Source organism: Schistocerca gregaria, chromosome 7, assembly GCF_023897955.1.
Source record: "Schistocerca gregaria isolate iqSchGreg1 chromosome 7, iqSchGreg1.2, whole genome shotgun sequence".
NCBI classification, from domain to species: Eukaryota; Metazoa; Arthropoda; class Insecta; order Orthoptera; family Acrididae; genus Schistocerca; species Schistocerca gregaria.
Genome location: NC_064926.1, coordinates 498,445,006 through 498,468,483, shown reverse-complemented (window position 1 = coordinate 498,468,483; position 23,478 = coordinate 498,445,006). Strand labels below are relative to the sequence as shown.

The 23,478-nt window shown below is 44.7% G+C and overlaps 1 protein-coding gene and 1 non-coding gene across 3 annotated transcripts in view; one reads left to right on the top strand and one right to left on the bottom strand.

Moving 5' to 3' along the window:
* LOC126281657 (tyrosine-protein kinase Btk29A) overlaps positions 1-23,478 on the bottom strand; it is a 790,079-nt gene that overhangs the window by 553,255 nt on the left and 213,346 nt on the right. The gene's annotated exons all lie outside the window — the stretch shown is intronic.
* Trnat-ugu (transfer RNA threonine (anticodon UGU)) lies at positions 3,646-3,719 on the top strand. The gene has a single exon. It is a non-coding gene; the product is annotated as a tRNA-Thr (tRNA).

Sequence of the window (23,478 nt, the reverse complement as noted above, 5' to 3'; positions counted from 1 at the left end):
TCATCGTCATCATCATTCGTGATACTGGCTAGATTGGACTGTGTAAAAAATTGGAGTGTGAGATAATTGGGACTTTGTACGGGCGTTGATGACCGCGCTGTTGAGCGCCCCACAAACTAAACATCATCATCATCATCATCTGAAACTTCTTGAGCACCCTCCTTACAGTCCAGACCTTGCTCCTCGTGACTTTGCAATGTTCCCACTAGTGAAAATGAAGCGGAAAGGAGTACAGTTTTCATCTAGATCTACATGATTACTCTGAAATTCACATTTAAGTGCTTGGCAGAGGGTTTATCGAACCACAATCATACTCTCTCTCTACCATTCCACTCCCGAACAGCGCGCGGGAAAAACGAACGCCTAAACCTTTCTGTTCGAGCTCTGATTTTTCTTATTTTATTTTGATGATCATTCCTACCTATGTAGGTTGGGCTCAACAAAATATTTTCGCATTCGGAAGAAGTTGGTGACTGCAATTTCGTAAACAGATCTCGCCGCGACGTAAAACGTCCTTGCTTTAACGACTTCCATCCCAACTCGCGTATCATATCTGCCACACCTTCTCCCCTATTACGTGATAATACAAAACGAGCTGCCCTTTTTTGCACCCTTTCGATGTCCTTCGTCAATCCCACCTGGTAAGAATCCCACACCGCGCAGCAATATTCTAACAGAGGACGAGCGAGTGTAGTGTAAGCTGTCTCTTTAGTAGACTTGTTGCATCTTCTAAGCGTCCTGCCAATGAAACGCAACCTTTGGCTCGCCTTCCCCACAATATTATCTATGTGGTCTTTCCACTTGAAGTTGTCTGTAATTTTAACACCCAGCTACTTAGTTGAATTGACAGCCTTGAGAATTGTACTATTTATCGAGTCATCGAATTACAACGGATTTCTTTTGGAACTCATGTGGATCACCTCACACTTTTCGTTATTTAGCGTCAAGTGCCACCTGCCACACCATACAGCAATCTTTTCTAAATCGCTTTGCAACTGATACTGGTCATCGGATGACCTAACTAGACGGTAAATTGCAGCATCTTCTGGAAACAACCTAAGAGAACTGCTCGGATTGTCACCCAAGTAATTTATATAGATCAGGATCAGCAGAGGTCTCAGGATGCTTCCCTGAGAACACCCGATATCACTTCAGTTTTACTCGATGATTTGCCGTCTATTACTACGAACTGCGACCTTCCTAACAGGAAATCACGAATCCAGTAGCACAACTGAGACGATACGCCATAGGCCCGCAGGTTGATTAGAAGTCGCTTGTGAGGAACGGTGTCAAAAGCTTTCCGGAAATCTAGAAACACGGAATCAACTTGAGATCCCTTGTCGATAGCGGCCATTACTTCGTGCGAATAAAGAGCTAGCTGAGTTGCACAAGAACGATGTTTTCTGAAACCATGCTGATTACGTATCGAGTGATGAAAACCACCTGGTTTAGGGACTGGTTCCGGAGGATGGAGAGGGGTATTCAATGTGGCAGAAGTTTTTTTGAAACAATTAAATAAATGAAGCTGTAGTGTAAAACTGTGTACACACGAACTGCGGCCACGCACCTACCTGCGCTGGCGGGTTCCGCGGCCAGCAGCCCGCGAGGCGGCCGTAGCGAGGCGTGGTGGGGCGAGGCTAGGCGGGCCGGCCTGGGCCTGCTGCTGCTGCCACTGGTGGGGCGTGTGGTGGGCGTCGCGGCGCGGGCGCTACTGGCGTCTGCGGGCGGCGGTGCGCAGCTGGCCTAGCCGGGCGGCGCGGGGGTGGGCCGCCCCCGGCTGCGCTGTGGGGCGCGGCCCAGCTGCCGCCGGGCGCCGGCGCCGGCTCGGCCCCCGCCCCCGCTCCCGCCCCCTAACCTGTCTCTCTGCCGCGCGCCGAACAAAAAGACCGCCACCGCATTTCCCGCTCTCCGCGCGTGGCCGCTCTACCGGCATAATTCCGCTCCGCGAGTGCGAGTGCGCTACTTACGTGCGGACCGTTCTCTGTCCTCGCGGTGAGTGGAGCTTCCGTCCCGACACTTGCTTACGAGGCAAGTGCGCCACCTCACCTTCCGCCTCATATAATAAAATTATACAGGGTGTTACAAAAAGGTACGGCCAAACGTTCAGGAAACATTCCTCACACACAAATAGAGAAAAGATGTTACGTGGACATGTGTCCGGAAACGCTTAATTTCCATGTTAGAGCTCATTTTAGTTTCGTCAGTATGTACTGTACTACCTTGATCCACCGCCAATTGGCCCAATTGAAGGAAGGTAATGTTGACTTCGTTGCTTGTGTTAACATGCGACTCATTGCTCTACAGTACTAGCGTCAAGCACACCAATACGTAGCAGCAACACGTTAGTGTTCATCACGAACGTGGTTTTGCAGTCAGTGCAATGTTTACAAATGTGGAGTTGACAGATGCCCATTCGATGTATGATTAGCACGGGGCAATAGCCGTGGCGCGGTACGTTTGTATCGAGACAGATTTCCAGAACGAAGGTGTCCCGACAGGAAGACGTTCGAAGCAATTGGTCGGCGTCTTAGGGAGCACGGAACATTCCAGCATTCGACTCGCGACTGGGGAAGACCTAGAACGACGAGGACACCTGCAACGGACGAGGCAATTCTTCTTGCACTTGACGATAACCCTAATGTCAGCGTCAGAGAAGTTGCTGCTGTACAAGGTATGGAGAGTGCTACGTCACTGTATGGAGAGTGCTACGGCAGAACCAGTTGTTTCCGTACCATGTACAGCGTGTGCAGGCACTATCAGCAGCTGATTGGCCTCCACAGGTACACTTCTGCGAATGGTTCAACCGACAATGTGTCAATCCCCATTTCAGTGCAAATGTTCTCTTTACGGATGAAGCTTCATTCCCACGTGGTCAAATTGTAAATTTTTACAATCAACATGTGTGGGCTGACGAGAATCCGCACGCAATTTTGAAATCACATCATCAACACAGATTTTCTGTGAACGTTTGGCAGGCATTGTTGGTGATGTCTCGATTGGGCCCCATGTTCTTCCACCGACGCTCAATAGATCACGTTATCATGATTTCATACGAGATACTCTACCTGTGCCGCTAGAACATGTGCCTTTACAAGTACGACACAACATGTGGTTCGTGCACGATGGAGCTCCTGCACATTTCAGTCCAAGTGTTCGTACGCTTTTCAACAACAGATTCGGTGACCGATGGATTGGTAGATGCGGACCAATTCCATGGCGTCCACGCTCTCCTCATCTCAACCCTCTTGTCTACGCAACCCCGGTACCAAATGTAGAGACTCTTCGTGCTCGTATTGTGGACGGCTGTGATACAATACGCCATTCTCCAGGGCTGCATCAGCGCACCAGGGAATCCATGCGACGGGGGGTGGATGCACGTATCCTCGCTAACGGAGGACATTGGGTTTTGATGAGCTCTAACATGGAAAGTAAGCGTTTCCGGACACATTTCCACATAACGCGTTTTCTTTATTTGTGTGTGAGGAATATTTCCTGAAAGTTTGGCCGTACCTTTTTGTAACACCCTGTATATGTGAAGACAGTAACTGTTCTCGAAAGAGCAGAATACTGTTGATGACTTGGGAATGTGAGTCTCACGGGAAGCGGGCAAGGGATAAGTCCCTGTAGTCGCGCTATTCATCTGTGGCCTCGGTGGCTCAGATGGATAGAGAGTCTGCCATGTAAGCAGGAGGTCCGGGGTTCGAGTCCCGGTCGGGGCACACATTTTCAACTGCCCACATCGAGGTATATCAACAACACCTATCGGCAGCTGAGGGTTTCAGTTATTCATCATTTAATAAAATTATATCATAACAGTATACTGACGTCAATAGTGGGTTACGGCTCGGGAGTCTGGGCTCACAGGCTCACGAGGGTGGTGCCCGCCTTGACGGTGAGAAGAGTACAAAGGAACATGTTACTAAGGTCTGTAGGGGCTTATAGAACATCCCAGGGGGGAGCCCTGTTAATCATAATGGGGATAAATAAGAGAACAGGCCGCATGCTACTGGGCTAAGAAAGATAACATTACGAAAGTAGAAGAAATTATGGGAGCACCGGTTAGGGATAAGGAGGAGGGGTGAAGATTTATGGCAGGAGTTATGGGAGATAGATGAAACTGCTAGAAGAACTTTTCAGTTACTACCAAATGTAAAGGAGAGAATGAGAATGAAATATTTTGATCCAACTCGGGGATTGTTCCACTTCCTCACTGGTCATGGCCCCTATCCAATATATCTATGTCGGTTTGGGAGGAGGGCGACGCCCGCGTGTGACTGTGGCGCATCAGAGGGTACTCCTGACCACGTGGTTTATGAGTGTCTCCTTTTCGATGATGTAGCAGCCGCACAAAGACAACAACTACCAAGTAACACCACCTACGATCTACTCAGACAAGAAGAGACCTTACAGAGACTGAACACGCTAGCCAACGAGGTATCACGAAAAGTACTAACAATTTTCTTGAGAGACTTTCGTGACTAGTTAGTAATCACCGATCGCGTCCAGCACTCCAATCCCGTACCGCCCGTTCGTGGATAGGTCGACTCAACAGTTGGAATCCGCCACGTGCAGGACTAGGGGGACCGGGGTGATCTACTTCACGGACTTGACTAACGCACCGATTATGACGTAGATTAGATTGTAGTTTTTAGTAAAACAGAATAGGATAGTAGATTAGGAACCTGCAGCGACAGTTAACTTCTTGCCTGCCCTGTGCCAGGGGCATGCTCATAGGGTTTAGCTCTATGAGCCAGGCACCCAAGTAGGTTTATATTAACACTGGCACATATGTAACGCTGCAGGCAGTTAACACTAATCACTTGTAGTTATTAGAAATACTAGAAGTAGTCTGCCCATTAACCCATGTAGTACTGTCGTCGTAACGCACATGAAATATGTGGTATCTGCTATTATAATACCATTATAGAAAATTAAGACCCACTAATCATGAAGGTGGTGGGTTACTTTTGTATAATTATTATCATGGAAAAAAGTGCGCCACCTCGGATGCCCAGAACGGCACGAATATGCGCTTAGAATAGAAAGCCCTCATCCCAGAAAACAGTGGAATGAGATATTCGAGTACAAAACTGCGCCTATCCCGAGAGATATTTGAATGAACACCTATTTACACTGCAAGAAATAAATAGTACACCTGGAAAGATGGCGTCGATTTTGATCCGATGACGGCATATGCCACCTCGGGGACACTAGCCCTTGAGTACTATGGTCATTCACAGGAACGCAATTACTACGGAGGGGTCTCACAGACCGCATTTTTCTGTTTTATATATCAAACCAGAATTTTGCTGACTATATATAGTATCTTGACTTCCAGTCATTCATTACACTTCTTAGAGGTGGCTTTTGTACAAAATTGATTTTTTTTTAAACACTGCGGTATTTTAAACACTTCGACAATTAAAACAAAGCGAAATCTGAAGTATACTTTTATTTTGTGAGTTACGAAAATAACAGCAAATAGTTAACTCTCTACTCACACACAAATTTTCATCAGAGGGATTATATTACAAACTGGCAATATAACTAGGTGGAAAAAATCCGATATGACTTACGATAAATTGTGTCCGAAGTCAGCTTTCAGTTTTCGACTCCCTTTGCAATGTAGAGCGAATATTTCAGTCCATAAGTCTATGAATGGAGAAACTTTGCTACCATTTTACTTCTAAAATTACTAGTAAAAACTAAATACTTGTTCTCATGTGCCATTGAATCATACTTCAGTCAATTTACACCTGCAAACACTTCACGCAGACCTTCCTGGAACACTCCAAACAAATCGGAACACCATGCTGTTGACATGGATACCTTGTTTTCCTCTTCATACGAGGAGGGCAAAAGGTGCACGTATTTCGATTTTCGAATTATTCTTTCGGTGTCTGAGGCTCATCTTGCAAGTGAAGATATCTGTCTCACATAACACGCGTTGCACAGAAGGCCCTGCTTTCCCCGCCATGGAGAAACAGCAGCATGCAATAAAAACGCGGCACGCAACCCCATAGTACGTCTGTGAGACCTCTCAAGGCTAATAATTACGAAACAAAGAGCAGCAACAATGCAAGAATGCTGTCACGTGTAGCTCGACAGCCAATAAGAAGGTACATGAAAGAGTCCATTTGGCTTTGCAGGGGTGTGAGAAATATCTCGACACAAACATTAAAGTGCGCGTTATTTATGACGGCGGCCGAGTTTAGGTTCGTTCTGCGCATCTGACGTCACAAAAAACAGTCGGCCAATGAACACAGAACGACATTGCCAGAGCTCCACTGTAGTGCAGATCACGGACGAGTATCTTCAGTTTTAGAAACGTTCAGTCAAAAATAAAGTAATTGAACAAAAGCAATGTCTTGATAGCAGACTTTCTTTTATAGAAAGTTTGGAAAAAGCATTCTTTACACCAATTGCTTCATATTCTATTAATTAATTAAACCAAACAAGCAGTAAGCCCTCTAATTCAGGAGATAGCAAGGAAAGGTCTTTGTATCATTCTCACTAACGGCTTTTTCGCAATAAAGAACAGCGGTAATTGTTTATTTCCTATTGTACTTCGACGAAACGTGAGTAATTCATAGTCATGCCAACAGTGTTTGTCGGTGTCTTGCGTGGCATTTTACAATCCTCCAGGACTTCTGTTGTATGTCGAGCTGCATTAGCGAAATGGTTAAGGTGTTTGGCTGGTAAGCGAAGGGTTCCGAGTTCAAATCTTAATCGGTGCTTTATATTTTCTTTATTTAAAAACAATATCGAAGTGTCTTACTTGATAAATTTTATTCGTTTGAATGTAATTTTTTGAAATTTCTAGTGGCAACTAAAATCGACCATACAGAAAGTAGACGCTATGGACCTCTGCAAGCTCTTCAAAATTTCGTAATGGTTTACTACATCTAATGCGGCACAACAACTGCGTTGAACATCGAAACAAAATTAGGTCATTTATGGGGGGAAGGTATCAGTCAAGAAGATGTGTAAAAATCAAATTTTTGGGCCAAATAGTTTTTGTGAAATCGAATGATAAGTGTGTCAAAGCAGTCGAAACACCATTTGTCTGCACAGGCGAGCAGTGCAATGATGACAAAATCGTGCACATCGCGGATTGCGGGGAGCACGTCTCTGTAGCAGCGACAGGGTTAATGCGGCCGTGGTGGCTTTACTTTATAAACTGCGCGCTCCCCCCTAAACGTAAGTTTGAGAACTATGCTATGGCGCTGCTTCTCTTGGCGTGTACAACTGGCAACGCAGCAATCTCCCGCGTCTGGGCGGGCATGCGCGAATCGCCAAGATAAAATAATTGAACTATAGTAGCGGTCTTAGAGACGGTCGATAGTAGTTAAGGGCTAGATCTGTCGATAACGGTGTCAACGTCGTCCGCTAACAGATGGCGAAGTGGCATAGTTACCAACCACAGCGCCATCTGTGTCTAATCTTTAATAGAGAATGGTCAAAGCCAGAAGGGTCAGCGTTGTGCAAACGTGTGAAGCGAGCACTCCACCGTGCTACGGAGGAACACTCGTGTTTCCCACACTCAAATGAGTGACTTTAAAAAGGGTTAAATTGTGGGCTTCCCATTGTCTGGATGGTCCTTTCGCAGACTTGCCACACGAGTTGGAAGCGCTGCCTCAGCTGTGCAACGGTGCTGAAATCAGTGGACACGTGAAGATGCTCACACCAGCAGACGACGGTCTGGGCGTCCACGCAGCACAGACTCCCGCCAGCGTCGTCGTATTGTAAGGACAACAGTGCCAGATCGTACAGCTGCAACAGCACAGGAAACGGGGCTTGTGAGCCAAAACGAACTGTTGCGGACAGGTTATTAACAGTGGAACACGGGCCCGCATGCCTCTCGTCCGCCTCCCACTCGCGCCACAGCATCGACGGGCAAGGCTCGACTGGGGTGCCGTCAGAGAATAACTCGGAAGATGGAATGTCGCGCCGTGGTCTTCAGTGATGGAAGCACGTTCCGTCTGCAAGCAAGTGACGGTCGTTTGTGCGTACGACGCAGACCTGGTGAGCGCTGTCTCCTACAGCGCTTTCGTCCGAGACACACTGGCCCCACCGCAGGCCTGGGATGAGATGATCTACAGCTCTCGTTAACTTTTGGTATTTCTGGAGACGACTCTTAACCCATTACTGGCCAAAACTCTATCGGATCATTTTTTGCAAACTTTTATACATAAATACGTTGGATTGAGTGATTAATTGAATAAAAAGTCGTTTAGAAAATTTTCAGTTTATTAGAACAAAAACTACAGACCGTCCCATTTTTGGGACATTGGCCAAATGCGCTATCCAAATTCACAACCTTATTCTCCATGCATAATATTGTAAGAAACAACACAAACAATAAATAAAGAATGTTTTAATATTATTGAATGTCTTTTCAGTATGAAATAAAGCAAAACACTTGTCGTGTACACCAACATTGCACCTATCACATTTTTTTTTCTTGCAGTAAGCACATCTCTTCTGTGTTTTACTCTCTTCTGTGTTTTATTTGACACAATGAAATGATTTCCTGGATCTAGTCGTACATCTGTGCTCCCCCGTCCTCCCGTCAATTTGCTTCCTTGTGGTCCTCTGCGTTTTGGTACTGATCCTGTTTTCTTTGATGAGTAAAACATCACTATTCTCTGTCAGACATCCAAAAGTGAGAGCTTCTCTCTAAAGTACCGTCTACATCTTGTATAACAGACTCCCTGTTCAATACATTTTTGTCAATGTCTTCTACATCTGTTATTACATCTGCATCGGGTGGAATAATCGCCAATTCTACGTCGTCATCTTCATCGCCACTCTCTTGATGGTTCGCTAGTTCTGCTAGAATTTCTTCAAGTTTAAGTCCACGCGGCATGTTTCTATCCTGTTGCAACCTTAAAATTCGAATAGAACATGAAATAAAGCAGATATAAAGAACGTAAAATGCAGTTCTTCTCTGTATAATACGTGTATACAAGAATAGGGCACATCAACAATAAATGATAGTGTAACATGCCATTGTCCCATTATTGGGATGCATAAAATATATCGATACTTGATATACATAAATACGTTAGATTGAGTGATTAATTGAATAAAAAGTCGTTTAGAAAATTTTCAGTTTATTAGAACAAAAACTACAGACCGTCCCATTTTTGGGACATTGGCCAAATGCGCTATCCAAATTCACAACCTTATTCTCCATGCATACTTGAAAAAATCTGAAGTATACTTAATCTTACATGGACTTTCATATGTACATAACAAACACGCCCAGACAACTAAATCACAGCTCATTGTCGTCCAGAAACTACCAGCAGACATACAATGCTGCCAAGCGCGAGAACAAAAAATCGGCAAGTACTTAGAAAAAAGTTATTTATTTTACATTTATAGGCATTATAGGAGTTAGTTGAACCTACAGATGCAACAATAAAGGCTAAAAGCTCCACTGCTTACGTAGAAATAAGTAAAACATACGCGTCCCAAAAAAGGGACAATGGCCAGTAATGGGTTAACTAAATACTCGGACAGTGCACAATGTTGTTGGACCTATTCTTCTACCATTCTTGCAACAGGAAGGTGGTGTGGTGTTCCAGCAGGATAATGCTCGGCCACACACTACTCCTGCAACACGTGCAACAACTTCCCTGTCCACCATGATTTCCGGACTCGTCTCCAATCGAGCGTTTGGCGATACAACGGGACGAGGAATGAGTTGCGCGACTCGTCAACGACCAACCCTTACAGACGTACGTCGAGAGGTCGATCAGATGTGGCACAACGTAACAGTGCACAGTATTCGCCTTCTGGAGCGATCGACTGGATAACAGAGTCAGCGCAAGCATTGCCGCCCGTGGAGGATACACCACGTAAAAATGTGGTTGTTTCAGCATCGGTTGTTACCTGACGCCTCAGAACCGCTTGTCCTATTGATGTTGTTGTGGTCTTCAGTCCTGAGACTGGTTTGATGCAGCTCTCCATGCTACTCTATTCTGTGCAAACTTCGTCATCTCCCAGTACCTGCTGCAACCTACATCCTTCTGAATCTGCTTAGTGTATTCATCTCTTGGTCCCCCTCTACGACTTTTACCATCCACGCTGTCCTCCAATGCTAAATTTGTGATCCCCTGATGCCTCAGAAGATGCCCTATCAACCGATCCCATCATCTAGTCAAGTCGTGCCACAAACTTCTCTTCTCCCCAATCCTATTCAATACTTCCTCATTATTTATGTGATATACCCGTATAATCTTCAGCATTCTTCTGTAGCACCACATTTCGAAAGCTTCTATTCTATTCTTGTCCAAACTATTTATCGCCCATGTTTCACTTCCATACATGGCTACACTCCATACAAATTCTTTCAGAAACGACTTCCTGACACTTAAATATATACTCGATGTTAACAAATTTTTCTTCTTCAGGAACGCTTTTCTTGCCATTGCCAGTCTACATTTTATATCCTCTCTACTTCGACTATCATCAGTTATTTTGCTCCTCAAATAGCAAAACTCCTTTACTACGTTAAGTATCTCATTTCCTAATCTAATTCCCTCAGCATCACCAGACTTAATTCGACTACATTCCATTATCCTCGTTTTGCTTTTTTTGATGTTCATCTTATATTCTCCTTTCAGCACACTATCCATTACGTTCAACTGCTCTTCCAAGTCCTTTGCTGTCTCTGACAGAATTACAATGTCATCGGCGAACCTCAAAGTTTTTTTTTCCTTCTCCATCGATTTTAATACCTACTCCGAATTTTTCTTTTGTTTCCTTGACTGCTTGGTCAATATAGAGATTGAATAACATTGGGGAGAGGCGACAACCCTGTCTCACTCCTTTCCCAACCACTGCTTCCCTTTGATGTCCCTCGACTCTTATAACTGCCATCTGGTTTCTGTACAAATTGTATTGATACGTCAATGTAAATATTTCATGTACTGCATATGCGCTCTAACAGCAATAAATCTTGAGTGAATTGAAAACTTCCAAAAAGTGTACTATTTTTTTTCCCCAAATGACTATCCTCAAACCCGCGGCACGGCACCCTGGCCTATTTGCAGGCACATATAAAGGCTTCCAAGGGCGACAAAAATATTATTTTCAATATTTCCCGTAGTTATTTAAAATGTTGTCATAATCAACTCATTAAGACGTACAATTATATGTTACTAGTCCAACACAACCAGACAAGTACTACAGTTAGAAAATGTGTGTGTCTCGAGGCAAAGGAACTGACGGCGCGCAAATACACGGACTTCATTCATCAGTATGACAGCACTTAGCGACTTCCGACAAACTTTGCACGTAATTTCAAACCACTTCGAAACTACTTCCCGCCGACATCCCTCCAAAAATGATGAAAATAAAAAGTTCATCGCTTAGTACATTTCCGCTGTCCGTGCGCTAAAACGGCCGCATCAGACATGACGTTTTGATTTATTACTTCTTCACTAAAAACTCTGTTCGCAACGAGTTGCAGTTGGCGTTCGTACCTTGCGGCTGCCCGACGGCGGACTGTGTCCGGCTAAGATGCAGTGATCTGGAGCCCTTGCACTGACTGGCCCGACCGCGTATTACGTACGGCCAAACACAGTAATATCATACACCTTCAGATGGGATTTTAATATCCCGAAACCGGTCTTGAATTGAATGAATCATTAGTATAAATGAAGGGGACCTCTTTAAATTAATCAATCGTAAATACTCGCGACACAGTTTGCAGACAGTGTCCACGTATATCAATGAATAGACCTCCAAAATTATATCGTTGTAAGAGGCACAGTTCAGGAGATGAGTGAAAAACTAGCTTTTGCTGAAAATAGAGCGCAAATTTCCAAGTTTATGTTCATGCAGTATTTTGTAATGAGAGAACTTAGCGACCCCCAACAAATTTTAAGTATAACCTGTAACCTTTACGAAACTGTATCTTACTTGCATGATTAACGGCAAATATTCAAGCCATTGACTCATTTGTAATGATCCGTTTGAAGCTATTTTATACATGGAGCTGCATTGTTTAAGGAATATGGGTTAGCTGGTTTTAGTTCTAAGATGGGATTTGCGTTAGCAAAAAGAATGAAAATAAAGATACAACAAGACAAAGAACAGACTGAAGACAAGAAAATATTACCAGCCTCCTGCGTCTATTTCTTTATGCAATATAAGCCCTACATCAGAATGACCGTTGATTTTATAAGACAACGATGTAAAAAACCTCAAGTAAAGTTAAACCATCGTCATTTCACCTTCAGACTTCATTCTGTGCTATACAATGAAGTTTGCGAATCTACGCAGATGCGTCTGTTACAATACTGCTTGGCAAAAGGCAGAGTGGCTTTATTCAAGCGTTATTTGCTTTGACCACTTCACCTGAAATCCAACAACTGCACTCTGAAGACTCAACATCTGTCCAACACTATAAGGTCAGCATAAAAAGTTTGTTGTTCAGACAGAGCAATTAATTTAAACTCTGGAAATAGAGAAATAAGTTACGACATCAAAATATGTGTGTTTTTGGTGCTATTATATCGATATTTTGCTTCTTAGAATTGTAAAAGTTGCTCTCTTAGAGCCGCGGGGAGCAGCCGCGCGGTCTACGGGCGTCTTGTCACGGTTTGCGCGGCTTCGATCGTCGGAGGTTCGAGTCCTCCCTCGGGCGTGTGTGTCTCTCTCTCTCTCTCTCTCTCTCTCTCTCTCTCTCTCTCTCTCTCTCTCTCTGTGTGTGTGTGTGTGTGTGTGTGTGTGTGTGTGTGTGTGTGTGTGTGTGTGTGTGTGTGTGTGTGTCGTCCTTAGTATAAGTTAGTTTAAGTTAGAAAAAATAGTGTGTAAGCTTAGGGAGGGATGACCTCAGCAGTTTGGTCCCATAAGATCTTACGACAACTTTTTCTCTATTACATCTCGAATATGTGACAATACGAATGATTCTCGTGGCAAGACATGCAGTTTTGGTTCGTATCACTGTTTTAGGGTTGACCGATTCAAATTCTAAGCACATTTCCGTGCGGTTCTCAGCGTTCGAGATCACGCATTTCCTTTGTCAGCGATTAAATGCCCGCACCCCGCACCATCTCTCTCGCTCCTTCCTCCTACGCACACGAGCGGCGGATAACTGCTATCTCACGACGTGTCGTGCGATTTGTCCAAGCACCGCACAATGAATCGTATATCATTTCCTGCCCGTACCTGTATGCTGGTGCTGTGGCTATCGTGTATGTAAGGCCTGGTGCCTGGGACAAAGCTGCTTCCTCCAGCCTGAATGGATTGGTTTTCCATAATCCTCCTGAATGGGTCGTGGTGGGGGCTTACGCGATGGGTTTGGACAAGTTTTTTCCCCCAGAATGCCAAGTGTTTCTCAGCAACTACTGGAAATAAATTTGCAGGATGGGCAAGCGACCAGTGCAAATTCCCACTTTCTGCTCCTCAGGTTGATCAGGTGAAACGCCCGAATCTCAAAAGCAATTTAAGCCTTTCGACGTTGGGAGCGCCATAACAGTGCGCCCACCCAGGATGCTCCAAGCTAGGGTTGGCAGAATTCGTTGCTAGAAAACCGAGACGTTTCTCTAAAATTAACTAAAAATGGCCATGACTTGTGCCGGCCGTTGTGACCAAGCGGTTCTAGGCGCTTCAGTCCGGAACCGCGCTGCTGCTACGGTCGCAGGTTCGAATAATGCCTCCGGCCTGGATGTGTGTGGTGTCCTTAGGTTAGGTAGGTTTAAGTAGTTCTAAGTCTAGGGGACTGATGACCTCAGATGTTAAGTCCCATAGCGCTCAGAGCCGTTTCAACCATTTTGAACCATAAGTTGGGAATCATAAACCGGGACATTTTGGATCACTTTTCCTAACGCCAAAATAGTGGAATATTTGTGAAAATTAGTGCTGTATTCAACTAATTTAGTAAAATAAATGAACACTTTATACTTTAAGTAATTTAATAAAACGCCAGGGAGGCCATTCAAATAACATTTTACAATATAAGTACTGGTACCACAAGAATTTTTTAGTTTGAAACATTGATACGAAATACAAAATTGTCTACTGAAACATTGTATGTTGAAGTGCAAAGTTCACATAATTTGTTATCCTGCGCCTCACATTTATCTGAATTCTGAGCTTTGCAAAGAAGATCTTTCCGCTGTATGATGTATTCATAAAACTTAAAGCAACTCATTTCATAATTAAAAACACATTCAATTATTACTTCGACCGTTGGTACTTGTAATCTGTTTCGTTCCTCAGTCGATTGCACATTAATGAGAGAAAATACTCGTTCCACGTTCGCACTATGCCATGCAATACTGAAGACGAATTCACACAGCTTCAGCAACTGAGAATACTGTTCTTCAAATCCAATCTGTCGAAAGCAAATAGGTCCATTTTTGCTGACATTATTTACTATCCCAGTTCTCGCTATTTTTGTTGGTTTCTGATTCAGTGAACTGCTTGAATAAAGAAAACTGGTCAAACAGTACACTATCATCTATTGACACTCTTCTACCGTGTACAAATGTTAATGTTTTTGTCACATTGCTCCACTCAGGTTCTGCGTCCACCAACATCAACTTAAAAATGGAAAGCTCATTGACATTTTTTGACCATTTTTCTAAATAACCTGTACATGTTTCAAAAACTATTCTACATCAACATGAAATTTTTGAATTTCACTAGTTAATGCAACCTCGCTGTTCTGCAAGAGAGATGTCACTTTGAGTGGAATAAATCTTTCTTCCTTACGACGTTCTATGATTCTGCAAGTATTTTCCAAAATAGCAGCTACTTTTATAACACTGATGTCTGCTGTCTCTGAAACACGCTCAACTGGCTGTGCAGGAACCAAAGACATGTTAACGGATTCTGGAAGAAGGTTGTCAGAAATTTAGGTGCCTTATCTACTATGAGGAAGAATGATTTAAGAGCGTCATACAACTTCAGTACTCTCTCTACAGCAACAAACAAAGATAAGCACCTTGTTTTTGTATGTCAAAACAATGCATGATACTCTGTGTCAACTAACTCACAAAACTCCTTTAGACGCTCCGTTCGTACTGTGTATATGGAGAAGTAATCGAAAAGTTTAATTATAAAGGTTTCTACGTCAACCCCATCACGTCGGCGGCTGTACTGGCAGCACTGTGTAGTATGTGAGCAGGGCAGCCAACTCCTAAAAGATTAATTTCCGTTTACTTCACTTTTCAGTCTAGCAAATACATGGTTTGTACCTGCTCGTCGCATTCCTCCAAAATTAGTGTTAGCATTGTCACCGCAAAATGCAATACACTTATCAATTTTACTTTCTTCTAATGCAGTAATGTAGTACGTACATATTGTAGAGGCGGTTTCATTTGACAGCGAAACTAATCTAAGCAATTTCACTTGAATGCCATTCTGAGGTGTAAAGTATTCAACAATTAATGGAATTATTTTTTTAGCCTTGTCATTACTTGCGTCTGTGGCTATTGAACAGATGCGCTGGATTAGCCGAGCGGTCCAAGGCGCTGCAGTCACGGACTGTGCGGCTGCTCCCGGCGGAGGTTCGAGTCCTCCCTCGGGCATGGGTCTGTTGTTTGTCCTTAGTGTGATTTAGGTTACGTAGTGTGCAAGCTTAGGGACTGATGACCTTAGCAGTTAAGTCCCATAAGATTTCACACACATTTGAACATTTTTTGTTGTTGTTGAGCTATTGAATAATAGCGGATCAATAAAAAAGGTCGTCGCATACTTGTTTGACAGTTTCAGGAGCCAAAATTGCTTTCAAAAGAGCTGTTGTCTTGGTTCTGCCCATCGCCACAATCTTCGCTGTGACAGAATCCTTAAAAAAATTGGAGCCCAGCCTACAAGTACAGTCTACAGATTTCAAAGACATGATGTTGAACGGTACGATAACAGGTTGTTAATTCCGCTGCTGCTACTGAATGGCTCTGTTTTGATGACTTTGAAATACAAAAGCTGTCTATTTTTTTTAAGTCCTTGAAGAGTGCATGTTTGATTTATGCTTTTGGCTGCCTAAATGCTCTGTAATATCTGCCCTTCCTCCATGTGAAATCGAAACATCTGACTTACATATTCCACATTCCACTTCATAGTCATGCCTTCCTCGTTTGATGAAAAACCTTTCTTCCGTATATTTGTCTTGAAACGAACACTTTCGCTTTGGCATTTGGAGCTCACTTCACACACACGCAAATGTGAACTAAGCACAATAAGCCTCAGACAGAGAAGCGCGTAGCTGCAACGCCTTAACTGAACTGAATCCCAAGACAAGAATTAATAATGGAAAGATAATGGCCAAGGCCCTTGATAGACACTGGCAGGTAGGTTGGTTGGTTGGTTTGTTTAAAAGGGGGGGGGGGGGGGGGGGAGGGACCAAACTGCGAAGTCGTCGATCCCTTGTTCCCAGAAAATAATTACACAACGGAAAGAAGAAAAGAAAGGAGATGCACAGCACAATAACAAGAGAAAGGAAGAAACAGAAGAACGACACGAGGACTACCAACACTACTATGGACAAACACAGGAAAGGAAAACCATAGAGAGAAGCAAGAAACAGGTAGAAGGGGTAAAAACAAGAGTGCAGATGACCGTGGCTGGCCAACCACGAGAGTAAAAAAGGAAAAGTCAGCCACTCTGCGACACACTAAAACATCCACCCTAAAAGCATTATAGTGGAAAACACGAAGGGACAAAGGATATGCGCTAAAACTTATATAAAATAATAAAACCCACCGTCGCGTGTAAAACGTAAAACTAAATTAGCGTATGAGGCGTTGTCAGCTAAAATTAATGGCAACGAGTACAGTAACTGAAACGTCCGTCGCAGGGCACCCAAAGTAGAACAGCTCACCAAGATATTGGCCACTGTCAGCCGGGCGCCGCAGCGCCACTGAGGTGCTTCGTGGCACAGGAGGTAGCCGTGTGTCATCCAAGCGTGGCCAATGCGGAGCTGTCAGAGAACCACAGAGTCCCTGCGAGACGCCCGCATGGAGGATTGCCACACATTCGTACAGAATGTGCATAACACACGACTTGTGGCCGAAAACGGGAAACTGTGGGCTAGAGTTCATGACTGCGCCTTGTGGATGGCTCCCTGTAGGCGCCGCTCAGCAACACCAGTACTGGTTGAGCAATATGAAATGCAGAAGTCGTTTGCATACAGAGAAGGTGAGACGGATGAGCCTGCAGCTGCTGCTAGACCATTAATGGCCACTACAAATAGACACTCAATACAGAGTCCTGCGGGACCCCATTTTCCTGGATAGGGGGAACTATGGGAGGCACCAACTAGGACACGGAAAGTACGAAGCAGGAGGCGTCTGTGGGCTTGACACCAGGGCAGTGACAGGGCGATGGGGAAGTGGTCACTACCACACAGGTTGTCGTGTGCTCTCCAGTGGATAGATGGGAGAAGTCCTGGCCTGCAAATTGATAAATCAATGGCCGAGTAACTACCGTGAGCCACACTGAAATGTGAAGCGGCCCCATCATTTAAAAGGCAGAGGTCGAACTGAGACAATAAAGTTTCCACATCTCTGCCTCGGCCAGTAAGCACGGTGCCACCCCACAAGGAGGTTATGGGCGTTAAAATCTCCCTAAAGTAGGAAAGGTTTAGGGAGTTGATCAATCAGTGCAGTTAATACATTCAGGGATACTACACCATCTGGGAGGAAGATATTCATTGCAGACAGTTATTTACTGCATTTCCTTATTCTGAGAGCCACAGCTTCAAGAGGGGTTTGAAGGGGCACATGTTTACCACAGACCGAGTTTCGGACATAAATGCAAACTCCACCTGACACTCTATTATAGTCGCTACGGTTCCTGTAATGCCCCTTATAGCCGCGGAGGTTGCCGTAGCTCAGCCAGGCGGTGGAAAAGACTGCCGCAATTCCACCGGAGGATGACGTCATCGTGAGACTCAAAAGGTATGGAACGTTCAATGAGGCAGTTTACGGCCCAGGGTCGCCTGCTGCCTGCTGCCTGCTGCGAGATCTAGATCCTCAGCAGACGTCAGAATCTCCACCTCATCCGCAAACGCAGAGCTTGGAGGTAGCAGTGGTGTAGATGCCACCGCAATTTCCTTTGTCTTAGGGGTTTTCTTTTTGGATTTGTCTCGCTGTTCCTGGGGTTTCCCTGGCTGAGAAGACTTCACTGACTCAGTCTCCGGGACTGAGAACGAGCGTGAAGCCCTGTGACCAGCTGCTTTTGGGCTCTTCAGCCACTGGCGGGTGCCACCTTTCCCACTTGCAGAAATCTGGGAAGGGAGTGACTCAAGGGACCCCTTCCTAGCGAGAGCAGCAGAAGAAGTTGAACACTTCTCCAGCTTACAGGTGGGGACGGACGTCCGCAATGGTTGGGGGAGGTGGAGGGTGTTGCTCCTGAAGTAGGTGGTACAGGAGCAACAGGGAGGGAAGTGCCTCCCACCATCAAGGGGGAAGGTGTAGTCTTCTGGCTCTGATAGGTGACTGGGGTTGGCGGATCTGATGGGGCTAGAACTGTTGTAGCGGCGGCGTAAGACGATGTCATGCATAGAGGATGTAAGCGTTCAAATTCCCTCTTAGCCTCAGTGTATGTCAGTCGGTCCAGGGTCTTGTACTCCATGATTTTCCTTTCTTTCTCGAGACTCCTGCAGTCTGGCGAGCAAGGCGAATGGTGCTCTCCACAGTTGACACAGATGGAAGGTGGGGCACATGGAGTATTGGGATGTGATGGGCATCCGCAATCTTGACATGTGAGGCTGGAAGTACAGCGGGAAGACATATGACCGAACTTCCAACATTTAAAGCACTGCATTGGGGGATGGATATAGTGTATTACATCACAGCGGTAGACCATCACCCTGATCTTCTCGGGTAATGTATCATCCTCGAAGGCCAAGATGAAGGCACTGGTGGCAACCTGATTATCCCTCAGGCCCAGTGGACAGGGCAAACGACATGTACACCTCGCAGTTCAAAATTGGCGTGCAGCTCATCGTCGCACTTTAAACAAAGGTCCCTGTGAAATATGATACCCTGGACCATATTTAAGCTATTATGGAGTGTGATAGTTACGGAATCATCCCCCAGCTTGTCACGCAAGTAACGCCTGTGACTGGTCAGAGGATGCTGTTTTGATCTAGCCTGACCCAGATCTCATTTTGGACACGCCCTCCACCTCCTCAAACCTGTCCTCTAAATGCTCAACAAAAAACTGAAGCTTCATCGTCATGAAAGATTCCCCATCAGCTCTCGAACACACAAGGTACCGGGGCGAATAAGAGATGCTGCCATCCTTACCCTGACGTTCCTCCCACGGCGTGGCTCCAGGGAGGGGAAAGATTTGGCGTCATACTTCTGAACATTGAATTGAGCTGATGAAAGCTTAGAGACTGTTGGTGTTTGAGCACCAGCAACAGATGATGTACTACACTTCATTGCGTGTCATCAACCCTGATGCCACAAATTCGGACCAGCGGCCCTCTCCACAGAAGCCACCCAGCCGCAGTAAAGGCCATCTGGCAGGACGGTCATTGCCAGGAGTCCCGATGCCCCAGGGAGATGGGCATCTACCCCTTGGCACATGGGGGGAGTTAATGGCGCAGGCATCAGCAGAGCGTTGCCTGTGTGATCAAGGTGCTACAACCAACAGGATACATGGCAATCCCACCACAACAGACTGGATACCGTGCTGGATATCAAGTGCAACCAAGCAAACAAGTCTATTATCATCGTCAGCGTAGAAAACGATACTGCACAGTTGATGGAAAAATATGCACCCAGGAGGGTGACCTCTCCCAGCAGTTGGAGAATGAGCAGAAGTGCAGATTCATGTCGACGAAGGATGTGACAGGTCTCAGCACATGACGGACACGATGCACCGCGTAAGGCACCCTTCCCCAGTTGGCCTGCTCATTGGGAAAATTTAGAAAAAATGGTGGTAAAACCCTACAGGGGACCATCACAAAGGCCGAAACATGTAAGACTCCTTTTAGTCGCCTCTTACGACAGACAGGAATACCTCGGGCCTACTCTGACACCCGGAGCCGCAGGGGAAAATCTAGCAGGTGCAACAATGAAACAAAAATCATTATTTTTTGCTTAACAGTGACAATTGAAATACATATCCACGCCAACATTTGGGAAGAAATAGACGGCATGAGAGTATTTCTGTGGAATTACAAAACCGGATCTAAAATGGCGTCCCGAAAGAAATTTTCAAGACGCTCATTTTTTTAATCCGAAAGCGCGACTGTCCCGGAAAACTGGGACGTCTGGCAACCCTATCTATACTCCAAGCGTCACCCCGCACCTTCCTTAGAGCACTGCAGCGCCTGCTCTGCTGTCATCGTAGCAGGCTGCATTTATTTCATTTATGAAAATGTATTTTGAATACGGATTATTGCTAAAATTAAGTAACATTACAATAATGCACATTTTGGAACCTGGTTTTTCCTCGTGTGGTGTACACAGACCAGCCACATTAAAGTGACCACAGTCTATGTTCGACCTCACCGTGCGATAACCATTCACTGGCGATCGGTGGCAGCTCCACCAACGGAGAGCAGCACTAAAGTGAAGACGCCACGGTCGTTGTCGTAATGCGGAAACGGAGCACTCCATCTGACGTCCAACAAGGAGGTGATAATTATTGGCTTTCGGGCCAAGGGTGGAAGCATACCCGAAACGACTAAGTCTGTAAATATTCATCATTTGGATTTGCAGCTCCTTGTGTTTCTCGTGTTTGCAGCTAAAATTGTTGGATGTAAGGTCCAAGGTTAAGTAAAACAACCTTTTCCCAAGATCCGAAACATGTTTCAGCACCTCTGTGCCATCATCAGTGGGTTTCTGTTTTATTTAATCTGTAATGTGAACATTTCTACTAAATGATAACAAAATTACAGGAATATTTAGTTCAAACAACAATTCGTTTCTTTTTGTTAATACCTTTACACTCGGTTTTCATGGTGTTTCAAGACCATTTGTGTATTATTTATTACACGTAGCTAGTCATATGCAACCAAACGGTGTTGATGAGAATTTTTGTTGGGAGTTAACCTATCATTTTATGCCCTAAACGTAATGCAGCTTGTTGCGTTATTTCGTGCCTATATTCGTTTTTGCTAACGTTTTTGTGTGGCAAGCTGAGAAAAAAGGCTTGCCACACAAAAACGTAAGTAAAAATTCATATATCGCGACAAACTACATTCATCACAGTGTCTGTTGCCCTGAAGTCCATCTCACCTCTTGGCAGTTTGGCTTCAAGTTTTGGCCCTGTTGATGCGGAATGTAATTACTGCATTTGTTCCTGTTTCATGGAAGCAGTGGAGGAGATATAGATATAAACCAACGGCTTCTTGGACTGTTTCAATGGGAAATTTTCGACTACCCGCCTAACGCCGAATGACATCAATCTTTCCCCTGAAAGGAAGAAGTAGCTACGAGGGCAGCGCTTCAAAACTGGCGAGAGGTTCAAGACAATACCGAATTCGATTTCAATTCATTGCGACAACATTTGATGAAGAGGGTATTGGAAAGTTTGCCTACAGGCACGACAAAAGCTCAGTCGTTGTCAAAAAGTAATCTAAGTAACTTCTACAAATAAAATATTTACACACACTTCTGTTAAATTTATGGCCTGTCCAAGGTCGAGAAAATGCCCTCGCACACGTTTTTGGAAATAGTGAAGTCATCAGTTCTCGCTGGTGAAAACTTTTTTACTTCTATTTGAATCACGTACTTACTATGAAATAGAAACGTTAATGACACACATTTAATCATATATTTAACAGAAATAAAATACTTTATTTTTAACTATTATCTGTGAAAAAAGGAGTATTCACACTGAATTAAGATTTGGTGAAAAAAACATGACATGCCAAACAGAAAATAAATTACTTTTTTATTCCTATATACTGAACACTTATTGTTGATAGACAGTTTTCTCATTTAATCGTACGTCACTGTGCACTCCTGTATAAAATTTTTGTTTACATTCCAGTCCTTTGTTTAACGAATCTAAACGACGCCGATCATCAGCTTTTGATTTGGTTCGCACAGGCTGCGAGGTAGATGTCGTCACCGAAGAACTCGTTAAACAAGTCCACGACACGACGCACGCTGGTTGTCCAACGCAAGCACGAGCCATAGCAGTGTCGGCAGTAACTGGGATTAATATCTTACACGTTGGCGATAAAATAATCTTCGGCTCCATGGATGCCACGATTTCTGCGCAACAAAAAGGGGAAGTCTTTCAATTTCGAAGCTGTCTTTGGAGCAATTTACTCTTAATCCCGATATGAAAGACCTTTCGCCACATTCAATAAAAACTACATTCCTCATTACAGCCCATAAATAGCTCAAGAACAACGGGTTCCTTCCTACAAACCTGCTGTAAAGCAGGCGATGCCAGTTCCATCTTACGGCAAAGTTATGGCGACGATTTCTTGAACAGCCAGAGACGTGAAACTTTATGGCAGATTAAAACTGTGTGCCGGACCGAGACTCGAACTCGGGACCTTTGCTGCCTCTGGCGGACAAGTGCTCTACCAACTGAGCTACCTAAGCACGACTCACGACTTGTCCTCACAGCTTTACTTCGGCAAGTACCTCGTCTCCCACCTTCCAAACAGTGCAGGAAATGTGGGACTGCGGAAGTAAAGCTGTGGTTCAAATGGCTCTGAGCACTATGGGACTTAACTTCTGAGGTCATCAGTCCCCTAGAACTTAGAACTGCTTAATCCTAAATAACCCTAGGGCAATACACTCATCCATGCCTAAGGTAGGAATCGAACCTGCGACCATAGCGGTCGCGCGGTTCCAGACTGTAGCGCCTAGAACCGCTCGGCCACACCAGCCGGCAGTAAACCTGTGAGAGCGGATCGTGAGTCGTGCTTGGATAACTCAGTTGCCCACCAGAGGCAGCAAAGATCCCGAGTTCGAGTCTCGGTCCAACTCACAGTTTTAATCTGCCAGGAAGTTCCAAACAAGCGCACACTCCGCTACAAATGAAAATTCATTCTAGAAGCGGGAGCAATTTTTTAGTCAGACTTACAAAAAATAAAATTAAAAAAATAGAAAAAATCATTGGGGAATACTACGAGGGGTGTTCAATAAGTAATGCAACACATTTTTTTCTCGGCTAAGTTTGGTTGAAAAAAACGCGCGGAATTTGTTGTGGGATATCGGGGAACATCCCCACTTCAGCACCTATAGTTTCATGATGGTCCCATAGGTGGCGGTGGTTTACGTAGCCTTCAAAATGGCGTGTAGGGAGGTTTGTTCCAGACAGAGAGCTGTCATTGAGTTTGTTTTGGCGTGAATCCAGAGCATCGTAGATATTTATAGGCGCTAGCAGAATGTTTGCGGAGACCTGGCAGTGAACAAAAGAACGGCGAATCGTTGGGCTACGCGTCTGCCATCATCGAAACAACATCGCGCAAACCTGTCCCATCTCCCGCATGCCGGCCAGCATATACTCACAGCTGTGCTACCCGCAGGAAAATGA